This window comes from Ipomoea triloba, chromosome 13 (genome assembly GCF_003576645.1).
Source record: "Ipomoea triloba cultivar NCNSP0323 chromosome 13, ASM357664v1".
In the NCBI taxonomy this organism is placed as follows: domain Eukaryota; kingdom Viridiplantae; phylum Streptophyta; class Magnoliopsida; order Solanales; family Convolvulaceae; genus Ipomoea; species Ipomoea triloba.
In genome coordinates, this window is record NC_044928.1 from 18,686,795 (window position 1) to 18,699,279 (window position 12,485).

Genomic DNA, 12,485 nt, shown 5'->3' on the forward strand with positions numbered 1-12,485 from the left:
CATGTATTGCATGCGCCCCCAAGGGCACGCAAATCTCTCTTTTCACATTTTTTTTGGCCGACACTGTTGTTTTCCCTTCTTTATTTTTTTCCTCCCATTTTCTCTTTCCCTCCTCTCTTTCTTATTTGGCTTCTAAAAAATTTACAAAAATCAAATCAATGTGGATTCTCTTAGAGCATCCACACTTGTGAATTTTATGAGGTTTTACAGACCAAAAACTAAGGGTGGATTTTTAACTAGTGTGGGAATAGGTTTTTTTTGAGTCGTTTGTACTCCTACAGTTTTTTTAGGGCCCCACATGTAAGAGAAAAAGCAGAGGAAAACTCAATCCTTCCGCGTTACGCATAGGGAGTGCGCCTAGACGAGCGCGTGCACTGCACACGCCCGTTGGCACGTCTTCTCTTACTATTTTTTTTTTAAAATCTATGTACCCACGTCAAACTTTTTTTCTTTTTTCATTCTTCTCTTTATTTCTTCTCTCTCCTTGTTGGCTCATAAAAACCCATGAAAAGTGTCAAATTGATATGGTTGCTCTTAGAGATCTTTCCCTTTTCTCTCTCCTTCTAAGTCCCACAATAAAATCATTTTCTTGCAATTATAATTTCTTATCTTTCCTCTCTCCACTCTCCTCCAAATCATCATCTCACACCTCCAACTCATCAAAAAAACTAAGAAAAAATTGTAGATGGAGATGCTCTTAGAGCATCCATAATAATGACTTTTTCAAGGTTTTTGGAATAGTAAATGCACACATAAATGAAAGAGAAATGAAGAGAGAGAAAAAGTGGATTTGTTTGCAAGAAGAGGTCTTTGGAACAGTAAATGGGACCCACGGACTCCAAAGCTAATCCGTGCACATGCAGCGTGTGCTACAACAAGTGCGCCCAGCGAGCGCGTCAGGCGCTTCTGACGCGCTGCTACCAATTACTTTTTTTTTTAATCAGATTTATTTGTTTCCTCCACTCCCATTTTCTCTTTCCTAATCACACTTACAAAAACTCCTCAAAAACCACAAAAAAAAAAAAAAAAAAAACTCCACTATTATGGTTGCTTTTAGTTATAAGGTTTTTCTAAGTTTTTATGGACCAACCATTTTACTATCATAAATTTTAATTAGAATTATAAATTTATAATTGTAATGAAAATTAATTAAAATAAACTTACCTACATTTAATTAAAATGATAAATTATAAAATTAAAATTAAACAACTAATTGCTTAAAATTTGAAACTAATTACTTAACAATTAAACTACAAAGCGGTTAAAAATAAATTAAAGTGCGCAAAAATTGCCCCTTTTCATTGTGCTATGCAAAAAAATTGCTTTGAGATGTATGAATTGAGAGAATAATGATGTGTAGAATGATGATAGTAAAAAGAGGGTGTGAATGTCGTTCCGCTGAGGATTGTGGCTATGGCACATACTTGTATGATATGTAGAATTCTAGGCACTAAAGTATTGGAATTCACTAGAACCCAAGGAAACTAAGATTAGGGAATAGAAATAAAAGGATGCAAATTAAACAAGGGATAAACTATATGATAAAAGAATGAGTTCAGATTAGGGGTATTGCTAACACTAATAATCTCAAACGTAGGGGAAAACAATTAACCAAGGGATTATTGGTAATGCACAAAATAATTCAAGTTCAAGCTACTTTGCAATCAATAAACAAGAATTAGAGTAAGATTGCCCCACTTTTGTGATGTATCAATCCTAACCCTTGAAACACACCAGCATTATAAGCCCCCAAATTATCATTATAAGCAAAATTGGGTTTAATATTTGTTAAACTTGAGTCTTTCATCCAACTCTCGTTAAAATGAAATTCTCTCCAAAACAAGCTAACAATTGTTGGCCATCAATCAATAACAAGAAGAATTCAATATCCAATTCAAACATAAACCCTAGGGAAACAATTCATCCCCTTTATGCAATAATCATAAACCTAGCATTAAGAATAGCAATGACCCTAATCCAAACACAAAAGCAAACTACTCACGCATCATAATGGTAAACAAAGCAAAGCTATAATAAATCATCATAAACATAGAAAGAAATCTAAGAAGAAAACAATTCGGGAAAAAAGAAATCTTTACTATGAAGAAGAACAAATCTAACTCTAATCTGCAATCCAAACTTGAAATCAAAGCAATGTATGTAAAACTAGGCTAAACTATGATAGAGAAATATGAAGAGAAGAGGAAAAATAACCTAAACCTAACTAAGGGTCAGAACCACCTAAAGTTGCAGAAAATCGCGACTTAAATAAGAGGCAGCGCAGGCCTCACGACCGTGAGGTCTGCGAGTTTTTTCAAATCTTGTTCTGGTTTCCTTTCGTGTTCCGCTGCTCCTTTCCTTCCTTAGGTAATTTTCTTTGCTGCCTCACGGCCGTGAGGTCTACGAGTTTTTCCAAATCTTGTTCTTGTTTCCTTTCGTTTTCCGCTGCTCCTTTCCTTCCTTAGGTAATTTTCTTTGCTTCCAAAATTGATCCAAAACATTCCAAAATCCTTTCTTTGCTACTCGTTTTAGGTAGTTGCACCTATAGACACCAAATATATAAAAAAGTATTAATTTCCTATTAAGAATTAGGTAATTACTATAAAAAAACAACTAAAAATAGGGAGTGAATTGATAGTATGAGGAAAAATGACAAAAATTGTAGAGATAAATCATATTTATAGATAAAAATAATAATAATAATAATAAATAATTTATATATTTTTAAATAAATTTAGCCGTTGCTAGGCAACAATTGAAATTTGGCTGTTGAAATGGCCATCAATTGAGAGTGGTCGCTAGCTGGCGGTCACTCTCAATCGCCCAATCGGGCGCGTTAATACATGCGTCCGCTTGGATGGCCAGGGAGATGCACTTGCACGTCTCACTGGTAGATGTGTTAGCGAATAGAGCTTTCGGCGTTCGTGTTCGCTTATTAAGGTAAATGAACATAAATGAACAAATTTTAGAATTCAATTCATAAATGAATAAAGTTTGAACAATTGTACGCTCGTTTGCTAAGAGCTCGTGAACAAGCTCGTTTGTGTTCGTTTAATAATGTTTACAAACATGTTCATGAACAAGCAGTTAAGCATTATATATAGTTGTTGTGTTGTTTGTTTGGCTATTGTTTGTGAACATAGATTATTAAGCGTTCATGAACGTGAACAAACATGTTCTCAAATGTTGACAAACAGGTTTGTGAACGTTAACGAACACTAATGAATGCTTAACAAACGAACACAAACATGCTTTTTGTTTTTGAGTACTACTGACTCTGTTACAATGTTAGTATCTGTTCATAACTACTTTCTCAACCTACTGAAGCACAAAGAGCCAGCATTGCCTCCACTGAGGATCGAACCCACCCCTTCCATATGGGGGAGCAACATGATTTTTAAAAACGTTAACAAATGAACATGAACACTTCAAAATTTTAACAAATGAACACGAACAACCTTTGTTCGTTCATGTTCGGTTCGTTAACAACCCTACTCATTGGACCTTTTCATTTTTTTAACCTGCAAAAATTTTGTCTTTGCAAGAGAAAGATCCAACAAAAAATCATTTCCTACCTTTGTTAAAAACCATCTCACAATCTTTTTAATGTTTCTTACTCAAAGACTGAGGGTGTGTTTGGTTGACAGGTTTAACTATCAAGAATGGGTATCAAAGTCATTGTTATTATTTGGTTGACATGTTTTTAGAACACTACTAGGGATGGCAATGGGTCGCAATTGTTATGCCGTGGCAAGGTGGACCTGGGTCCAATACAACGACGTTTCTGGGTTGGGAATAGCGGTGCCGTTAGTGGCACCGTTATCCCCAGCCAATAAGAATTTTTTTAAAAAAATATATATAAATGATATTGGATTCTTTTCGCGCACTCTACTGTCTTTCACCATTTCATCAGCGCTTCTCTCTTCTTCATCCGCATCCGCGATTTCACCATTTCTGCCATTATCGCACCTTCATCGCCCATTCTAGCAGTCCTTCAACGCATTGTTTGTCGGCATTTTTGCAACAACAGTCAACCATAGTATTCATCGCACCTTTGAAGCATTTTACAAATAGGTATTACTTCGCATTTTTATATTAGCAATTTTAGTTCAAAAATTTCACGTTTTATTAAATATTTTGTGATTCTAAGTAGTTTCACGAGTTTCTGTGGAATAGGTTTATGTTCTATGTAACATACAATGTTAATGGTTCAAAAATGGAATTATAATTTTGGGACCTAGAGTTTTGTCTCTGTGAATGTGAGGTTTTCAAATTGTGAACATGGAGTATACGAACTGTGAATATAGAGATTTAAATGTCTGAATGCATAACAGTGATAATATAATTACTAAACATATAGCCCTGTAATGTGTGAATGTGGAGTTTTCAAATTGTGAACATGGAGTATAGAATTTGTGAATGTAGAGTTATGAATGTGTGAATGCATAACAGTGGTAATATAATTACTAAACATATTGCCCTGAAATGTGTGAATGTGGAGGTTTGAAATTGTGAACATGGAGTATAGAATTTGTGAATGTAGAGTTATGAATGTGTGAATCTGTAGTAGAGTAACAGAGTTCTAGCAACTTGTAGCCCTGTAATGTGTGAATGTAAAGTTTCAAAGTTGTGAACATGGAGTATATGACCTGTGAATATAGAGTTTTGAATGCGTGAATGCATAACAGTGGTAATATAATTACTAAACATATAGCCCTGTAATGTGTGAATGTGGAGTTTCCAAATTGTGAATATGGAGTATAGGATCTGTGAATGTAGAGTTATGAATGTGTGAATCTATAACATAGTTCTACAAACATGGTGTTCTGTTTTACTACATATAGCTTTATATTTGTGAAAATATATTTATGTATTTGGGTACATACGTAGAGTTTTGATGGAAGTGTTATTCTTTTAGTAGAGCGTAGCTGGATTTATTCGGCATTCCCCATCCCCCCTCTACTAACAGATTATATTTCTATCAAATATAAAATTTTTGTTATCCTTGTTATACTTGAGATTGCATTTTATTTCTAAACTCTTCATTGGCAGAAATGGAGGGAACAAATCCTACAGTAGAAGAGATTACACGTGTGAACAAACAAGTAAAGAAGACGGGAGTTATCCTTAGCTCTCAAGCTGCAGAGGCAACATCTTCAGACTCATCAATACCAGCTGAAATAAGAACGAAACAAAGAAATGACAGGCCATCTGTTGCTCAAAAAACAACAAGGAAGAGGAAAGAGAAAATCTACGAGAACAAATCCACAAACAAAGGAAGATAAAAATGTAGGGAAACCAAAAAAAAAGTTGGAATACAAGGATGAGCCCAAAGATTGTGGTTGAGTTTGTGCAGCAATTGAATGATGAGCAGAAGAATGTTGTTGAGGAGATTGGATTTGGAGGGATATTACACCTCCAACTAACAAAAAGTGAAGGGCCTTTGATGAAATATTTGATTACACAGTTTGATGTCTATCGGTCTGCTATCCGGCTGGAAGGGCGTGAACTCCTGCTCATTGAGGAAGACGATGTTGAGCGAACATTATGGATCCCCCAGGGGGACAAAGTGGCTTATGAGGCCACAAAATATGAGGATAAATGAGAAGATGGCGCTGCTGAAGTTATGGAGGCAGCGATGGGGACTTGATGCTAGATCCCCAATCACAACCTCAATCCTGGATCAGATTGTGAGAAGAGGAGACCACGGTGATATGTTTAAACGGGACTTTGTCCTGTTTGTAGTATCGACGATGCTATGTGGCCACCAGACAAGTGTTGTAACTTTAGGATTTTAAAATCCTTGATACACCTTGATCAAATCAAGAAGTACAATTGGTGTGCATATACACACAAGTCTATGATTGACTCAATTCAAAAGAACCCAAAGCAGTTCTTCACCGGACCGGTTGCATTCCTCCTAGTAAGTTCACTTTATTTTGAATTTTCATTACTATTTTTGTAAAATATTGACTTATCTATTTGTGAATATAGAGTATAGAAACTGTGAATATAGAGTTATAAACGTGTGAATGTACAGCAGATAGTAATATAATTACTGAACAAGTAACACTGAAATGTGTGATGTGGAGTTTTCAAACTGTGAATATAGAGTATAGAAACTATGAATATAGAGTAATGAATGTGTGAATGTAGAACAGATAGTAATATAATTACTGAACAAGTAATACTGAAATGTGTGAATGTGGAGTTTTCAAACTGTGAATATAGAGTATAGAAATTGTGAATATAGAGTTATGAATGTGTGAATGTACAACAGATAGTAATATAATTACTGAACAAGTAACACTGAAATGTGTGAATGTGGAGTTTTCAAACTGTGAATATAGAGTATAGAAACTGTGAATGTAGAGTTTGCTAATCTCCCTATACTTATATTTGGGAGTTGCCAATTGCCCCTCAAAAATGACACATTTGCTGGTCATTGATTTGAAATCGTAGGGTTTAAATTTTTTGATATAATATTTAGTTTTTATTAAATTATTAATTGGCCTGAATCTTTAAGCAAATTACAAGTTTGCCAAATAACATTCCCCAACGTTAAAATTAGTGGTAGATCACGAATTCCAAACCAGCTTTTGGCCCTGAATCTTTAAGCAAATTACAAGTTTGCCAAATAACATTGCCCCACTTTAAAATTAGTGGCAGAACATGAATTCCAAACCATCTTTTTGGCTTCTTCAAGGTCCTCACATGTCCAAAGCAACGTAGCAGTAAGCCAATACACACTGATTTTGGCAGGGTATTGGCACGTTTTCCAAGCTAACTCTCTTTGGTCCAGAAATTCCATCAACTTTGGTTAATTATTGAAGACAATTCCATAGTGTGCCAAAGTTAGTGGACACGTTTTTCAACCTAACTTTTTTACAATAAAGCTCATGTCTCTCTCTTTCTTTTTCCGGGTTTTAAGATTCTCATCCAATTTTTTATGGAGTATTTTAACTTTTTGGTATTTGCCTCTCATCAAATTGTCCAACTTAAATAATGTACTCTAAAATAATGTACCTTATGTACAAAAATAATATACCTTTAGTATATTAAAAATGTACTTTTTATTTATGGTCCACACAACTGTGTGGACCATGGTCCATGCAATAATGATTGGCTTTAAATTTTAACCTAATTTCATTTGGATTTAAAATTAATGAATTATATATAGATTTGGGCCATTTGGTTTGTTTAAAATATTATATGTAATGTCAAACTTTTTATATAAGTTTTGTTTTTACATTAGATTTTATACTAATGCCTAATATAATATAATATTTTATTCTACTCTAATTTTCAGGTTTTATGAAAAGAATTTGCTTTAAAGAAAAGCTTATAAGGTATGTTTTGTTTTGTTGATAATGGTTATATATGTTTTTATTGCTTTTTGTGTGCGTTTATGATTTTCTTTAAATAATATTTTTCGTGCATAGTTCATTAGCAAATAGCAATGAGCAATATTAGTGGCACATATCATGTTGATGAAGGTCAACAGTTTACATATAAACCTCAAGTGTATGATGAGCATTGAAATTAGTGAAAGCAATGACTCATTTGAGTCTGCACTCTTTGGAAACATTGTAGAGGAGTTACTTGTAAAACGAATTTGTTGGTCTTCAAAACATTAAAGAGAAGTTGAGCAAGAAAATTTTCAAAGTAGTATGCATCAGATTTGGCCTGGGTATTTTAATTTCTTGGTGTGTTTTAATATTTGTGTTTGAGTCATATGTTGTTTCATTCAATTGGTGTTTTAAATAACTGAGATTATTTGTTGCTCAGACGTTAATCAGAGTTTTAGTAGTGTTTTAGTAGTGTCAAAATTAGGCATAGCCGACAAAGCACTTTAATTTTTGCATGTTTCCAATTGCCCTCAAATTTTAAATAAATTTCAATTTTGTCATATAACGGTAGAGAATTCCATTACGTTTGCCATATAATTCATGACAATTTCATCACTAATTTTGCTAAAGTTAGTGATTGACTACGATTTTCAAGATATATTTTTGAGTTCTTCAATAAAGGTCATATTTTTAGGCTTTAGCACGGAGGTTATTGAGCTCATTGGGCCTTTACAGTTGGCCTACTTCTAAGGAATTATATCTTATGGGCTTATGCGTTATTTGGAGTGTTACTCATTAATGCTCCAATTGATCTTCTTTGTTAGTTTTGCTTCAGCGGTGGGCCGTTGATGCTTTACAATTTGGGCTTCTTATTTGATGTCTATTGTGCTTTATTTCTTGTAATTTTAGAGGTATGCTTTGTGAGTTTGTACATATTTTGTTTGATTCTAATTTATTTACATTTACCAAAAAAAAAAACATAACTGATAGTTGATTCAGTGTAAAAAATTAACATGTGTAATTACATACTTGATTTTTAGTTCTGAAATTAACATAATATTATCGTTGGGCATTCGCTCAAAGCGCGTGCCCATGACTAGTATAATTACTAAACTTCAGTTCTAACTCCCTGGTTTATGCAGCTCGTGTACTTTGACCGAGTATAGTTCAAGGGGATGAAAGTGAATAGAACATACCCAACCATCGTTAGGTGGACTGCTGAATTGCAAACAAAAGGATTAAAGAAGAAAACAAGTCCGAGTCATTTAGAAGGGGGACAGTTATCCCAGAATAGCAAAACCTGCTGATGTTGCTGCTGCCATCTTTGGGCAGAATGTTCAAGCTCCTGTTGGTGCTGAACCAATAGTGAATGTGCCACCATCAAGTGTAGATAGAGTAGCAGCGATCTTGCAAAAGCTGGCTTCCACGGTCGGAGAATTTGGTGAGGCTTTGGCTGAGATAGGAAAGCAAGGAGCACCCGTCAATGTGATGAGGAAAACATTTTCGGGCATATCTAACATGCTTAATGTTGCCAGCACCATGGAAGCCCCTTCAACCCCAACAGCCTCGCAATTGGACGACATCTTCTATGGTAGTAAAACCTTCACTACAGCTGTGGATGCCCTTGTCGAAGCCTTTGAGGAGACAAGGAAGCAAATGGACCCTGATGGCCCTTCATTTGACTTGGGACTGTCTCAAACACCACAAACATCACACCAAGGAGATGCTCCTAGCTTTGATATGGGGCTGACTCCAACACCATCCCCAGCACAGCAACAAGAGAAGGAGAAGGAGCTGGATACAGAGGTTGCTGTAGGGGAACTGGGGATTGATGCCCTGGTAGATAGAATTGCAATGGATGCCACAGAAGATGCAGCTTTTTCAACTCCTGGTGTGGTTAGAGTTCCTTTTGGAAGAGTTGATTCCCCTATTGATGATTTTGATAGGTAATGCAATACATTTACTTAGCAATGTCTAGAACTTAGGCTAAAAACTATGATGTTAGGACTATGTTTTTGTGAATCTATAAAATGGTTGTGAACTTAGCAATGTAGCCCTGAAATGTGTGAATGTGGAGTATAAAAACTGTGAATGTAGAGTATGCAAGGTGTGAATATAGAAGTATGAAGCTGTGAATCTATAACAGAGGTAACATACTTATAGTGAATCTGAAGTCCTAAAATGTGTGAATGTGGTGTTTAAGAACTGTGAACATGGAATATATAAACTGTGAATATAGACCACTAAAGCTGTGAATATGTAAAACAGAGGGATTCAGTTAACAAATTGTGAATACAGATATAACAGATTGTGAATATACAGTTAACAATTTGTGAACATAGGGATTTAAAGTTGTGAACAAAGCATCGGGACACCTAAAACTAAACACCTTTAGGCTAAACCTCCAAAATTCTAAATTGTGAACATAGACCTCACAGACTGTGAACATAGAGATAACAAGGTGTGAACATATAGCTCTATATTTGTAAACATAAGCTTCTGTTTTGTTGACTAAATACTTCTATTATGTGAACACAGTGCATTGGCAGAGAGTGAGTCCGATGTTGAAGATGTGATTGCTAGAAAGTAGCCTCAGCGGAAATTCAAGAACATCCCCTTAAACCTACGGTCTCCTTTTTGGAATGAACATGGGACTTGAATCCGCAATGCCACTATTCCAGATAAGCTCCTATCAAACTATGCGTTTGTAGAGGTTTCTGCTGAACATCCAAAAGAGTATGTTCCATCTAAATATTTATTATAGTTGTTAATTAATTACTTACATTAATGTGAATTAGGTAATTTTTTTTGTAGTGAGTTGCTTTTCAGCTTTGGTGACATTGAGATTACTAGGGATCACTTCACCTCACTCAGTTCTGGTCAAGTGGAAAATATCTTCTTAGATGTATGGGCACTGAGGCTCTCAATGCTTGACAAAAAACGTGCACCTGGGCAACCAAGGAGGGTATTTTTTTAGCACAGTAGCCTATGTAAGTCCTTTTTGGTTTGCAAACAAGTATATTTTTTAAATACAGAACTATGTGTAGTAAAACAGAACACCATGTTTGTAGAACTATGTTAACTCTGTTACAGATTCACACATTCATACCTCAATATTCACAATTGTTATACTCTACATTCACAATTTGAAACCTCTACATTCACACATTACAGAGCTACAAGTTGCTAGAACTCTGTTAACTCTTTTACAGATTCACACATTCTATACTCTATATTCACAATTTCTATACTCCATGTTCACAATTTGAATACCCCACATTCACACACAGAGCATACAATTCGTGAACATAAAATTGTTTATCCGTATTTCCAACTTAAAAAAGTATTAAAATTGAGAACTTTGTTTTTTATCTCAGTTACAACTAGATCCCATGCAAGAATGGATGAAATGTCTACCAATGGAAAAAAAGAAAGAAAACTTCTACCAACGGATGACATATGAAATAGAGCGCCTGCAGAATTTAGACATAACTGATGCAAACTTGGTGAGTTTATCAACAACACTCAATTTTTTTAGTCACATTCAAGACATTAATGACACTATTTTTATTTTCCTTTTTTGAATTTAGATATTTTTTCCAGTGCTTCGTCACGGTCACTATTTTCTAGTTTGCATCAATATTAAAGCTTCAAAAATTGAAATCATTGACAGCAAGGCCTTAGTCTCTAGTGTAACAAGAAAGACAAGTATGGAGACTGCACAAACCTCTTGGTAAGTTGATCAACAACTTGAACTCCTTATCAATTGCTACATGTGTGAATGTGAAGTTTTCAAATCGTGAATATAGAGTATATAAACTGCGAATATTGAGTTATGAAAGTGTGAATGTATAGCAGATGTAATATAATCACTGAAAATGTAACACTGAAATGTGTGAATGTGGATTTTTTTATTTGTGAATGTGGAGTATAGAAACTGTGAATATAGAAGTATGAATGTGTGAATGTGTTACAGTGGTACACTTAAATATTTTTGTCCAGGTTACAAGTTTAAAAGAATACCTAGCATTGGGGTCATCTGCTCTATTCTGGATAGTGGATGAGCTAACTGAAGAGGTTATCAACATGAATTGGAAAGAAACAGAAAATTATATTGACTGTGGACTATTTGTAATGCGGCATATGGAGACATACAATGGGACACTAAAGAAATGGAACCCTGGATTCAAAAGGAGGCAAGCTTAAATGTAAGTAAACAAATACTAGCTTTGAATAATTTCTTCTCTTTTTTTATTTCCTAACATTGCAATAAATTATTTATTTAATCTTGCATATTTGTAGGAAGATTTCTTACTTGGACTGAGGGCCAAGTATGCCGCAACAATCACAAGGTGGCGTGCCAACAAATTGAAATACAGTGTCATCAAGAAAACCAAAGTGTTGTACAACAAGAAATGAACAATTGGACAACTTTTTTCTTTTCCTTTGTTAATTGATTTGGAGATGAATGTAGGTTACAAGAGTAAATGCATTAGAAAGTAGAAAGAAGATTGCAAAAGTTTTTAGGCATTAGTGTGAATTATAAAACTTACTCAAAGGTGAATATTCAATAGTTCCTTGTACTCCTATAGAACTATGGTTGTCCGATGAACATCTTTCAATCCTTTTTTGTACAAATCTTGCTAGTCCAAAATCACTTAAATGACCACAAGTTATAATTTTGTTACATATTCACACCTTCATAGCCCTATATTCATAATTTCAAAACTCCACATTCACACTTTCTGACTACAAATTGACTATAATAATGTTAATTTTGTTAAACATTCACACCTTGCATACTATATGTTCACAGTTTTTAAATATGAATTATGTTCTACATTAACAGTTTTAAAACTAAACATTCACAACTTGATAACTCCAAATTCACATATTCTAATCTCTATGTTCACAATTTCAAAACTCCACATTCACAATTTCAAAACTCCACATTCACAATTCCCCAAATTAGAACTCTGCTAAACATTCAGAGTTTCATAACGCCATGTTCACAATTTTAAAACTCTAAGATCACAATTTTATAACTAAATGTTCACAAATATAAAAATACATTGTCATCTCTTATTAACATGAACTAATTCAGAACTCCCAGAACTTGGATGTACAAGATATCCA

At 34.5% G+C, this 12,485-nt stretch overlaps 1 long non-coding RNA gene across 1 annotated transcript; it reads left to right on the forward strand.

Annotated features, from left to right (window-relative positions):
* The first annotated feature begins 10,867 nt into the window (after positions 1 to 10,867).
* LOC116003135 lies at positions 10,868 to 12,010 on the forward strand. Its single transcript, XR_004094626.1, has 3 exons — positions 10,868 to 11,082; positions 11,352 to 11,557; positions 11,652 to 12,010. It is a non-coding gene; the product is annotated as an uncharacterized LOC116003135 (long non-coding RNA).
* The last annotated feature ends 475 nt before the right edge of the window (positions 12,011 to 12,485 follow it).